This window comes from Sinocyclocheilus rhinocerous, unplaced genomic scaffold, assembly GCF_001515625.1.
Source record: "Sinocyclocheilus rhinocerous isolate Xijiao unplaced genomic scaffold, SAMN03320098_v1.1 scaffold47156, whole genome shotgun sequence".
NCBI lineage: Eukaryota > Metazoa > Chordata > Actinopteri > Cypriniformes > Cyprinidae > Sinocyclocheilus > Sinocyclocheilus rhinocerous.
Window position 1 is genome coordinate 13 of NW_015670668.1, and position 2,304 is coordinate 2,316.

General features: G+C 39.5%; 1 long non-coding RNA gene across 1 annotated transcript; it reads left to right on the forward strand.

The window, feature by feature from the left end:
• Positions 1-300: 300 nt before the first annotated feature.
• Positions 301-1,473, forward strand: LOC107734334 (uncharacterized). The gene is made up of 3 exons (XR_001639084.1): positions 301-363; positions 419-425; positions 1,463-1,473. It is a non-coding gene; the product is annotated as an uncharacterized LOC107734334 (long non-coding RNA).
• The last annotated feature ends 831 nt before the right edge of the window (positions 1,474-2,304 follow it).

Sequence of the window (2,304 nt, forward strand, 5' to 3'; positions counted from 1 at the left end):
CAAGCGCTGCCTCTGCGTGGGCGCGACCCAGGCAGAAGATGCACAATTCGTGACCATCGGAGACTTTGATTGGCTCCGTGCAGGAGAGGCAATTGCTAGAGGTTATCCTTGTCCGAAGCTCACTGGAGCACAGCAGGGGAGAGAAGGCGTGTCCGCTGCAGCGTGTAGATCACAGTGAGTACTCTTGTTGATAGGCTTCTCGTTTCTCGTGGAAGGCTGGCTGAAGGAAAAGATTATGAATGGATGACGTACAAACGTTGCCTTATATAGAGTGGGAAGCCCCTCATATTTCGCGCGCTTGAATGCCATTGGCCAGTTTCATTGGCGTGATTCAATAAGGCTTCACTAGTATTTGGAGGAAGGGTTTCCCCCATAAGCATACAGTAGTAATGCAATGTCACAGTGAACGAATCGAAAGGGAACTTGTGTTAATTTTACAGCAATGAACTAGCAGATGGCGACAAATGAGCATCTTTTCTTATAAGCAACCTACTGAATCATTGACTTAACTGGTTCACTGGCAGTCAGGAGCGAACGAATGGAAGTGAACCATTTGTTTATTAAAAATTTGTTAAAACTAAAGTATCAAATGTATTTGCGAATGAAACGTCACTAGCACAAAAAGCATGCATGTGAAAAACAACATTAATATTAATAACGAGCAAATGACACAATTTACATGCCTGTGGCTTGAGGGGGAAAGCTGGAAAAGTGATTTCGGCAGCACCTGTCTAATTAAACAGTTTATACAACGTTTATATGTAAGTTTATGACTAGCATGAGCATCATGGATCAAGTGGGAGACACAGGTAGTCAAACAAACTACTACGGTCAAAGTTTAAAGGATTTTAAAGTGATTGCTGTATAGTTTATCATGTTAAGAGGTTACATTTCAAATAACTAAAAGGAGGAATAACATTTTACCTCAGGATTTTACCTTAGACCGCCTCATATGGGAGACTGTTGTGCGCTAATTAACCAAACAGGGCATTTATTTATTAAATTAATTTATTAAACCTACAAAAATACAAAACATTACTCATCTTATGTGACATCTAACCTTATATGGCCAAAAACTATGAATAAAAGTTGATTTACAGCGCTTACCTTTTCCTCCGTGTCCGTCTGCTGGAAGTTGACCGTTAACAAAATGACGCGCACACGCGTGCGCTCCTGCAGTCAGACCATCCGTTGCGCGCAGGTTTAAAGTCACCATGAAATCAAAATTGATACTTCTTATTGTTTGAGGAAATATTGTAGTGTTTCTTATAAATAATTTATCTGTGCACTTCATTATTTTAAAAAAAATTCATATACCCTCATAATCATTAATCAAAAAAGTCAACCCCCTCCCCCACCTCGAAACTACCGCTCCTGTCTTCCGGTCACAAGCTATGCCACGAGGGCGTGGTTATCGTGGACTAGTTTCTGCCTCTCTCTCCTGTAATTGAAAAGATCGCAGCAATTAGCAATCAGCGATCGACATCATGGTGGTGAGGTGCATTTTTGGTTGTACTTCTCCACATGTCCTCTTCCCTATCCCGAAAGAACCCTCTCTGCCCCCATGGCTTGAATTTTTACACTTTGAAGGAGGAGGGATAAACGCGAATTCACGCTTGTGTGCAAGACATTTTACAGAGGATCTTGAAGAAGAATTTGAAGTGAAATTAAATGGGATTAGTTCAAAATCTGCTTTTGTCTGACACAGCTGTCCCCTCTGTGTACACAGTTGGAGTGTCAACGAATGTGAAGGTTAGTAAAACTAATTAACTAGCAGATCAGACTTAACTTCAGATCTGCCTCCATTTTAATGGCAACGCCCAATTCACAACGATCCAATCAGTTCCCTGATGGACGAAATCAAGTCCCGCCCTGCATTTTTTTCTAACTTCAAAATCCATTTCACTCAGATATACGTCACGATAGGGGGAAAAATACAACCCTAACTTCCGTTTCATGCCGACTTTAAATTTTCACATTTGTCTCGTGCCCTCTTTCAATAAATCTGTGTTATTAACAAACATAAATTAAATCCATTTGCTAAGCAAAATATTTGGTTGTTGTTTTGTCCTTTTGATGGCAAATATTTTATATATCTATATCTCTACAAATACAATAAATCATGCCATCATTTAAAATGTTTGATAAATTCAAAGTATTTTCCATATTATATCCAAATAGTATACATCTTAAAGACAAACACATGTAATGCAATAATCTGAAAAGTTATCTGGAGACCAGCTAACCACGTCGCTACAACGTTCTGTAGCGAATCAGCTCATGGGGAAATATGAATAATTAATC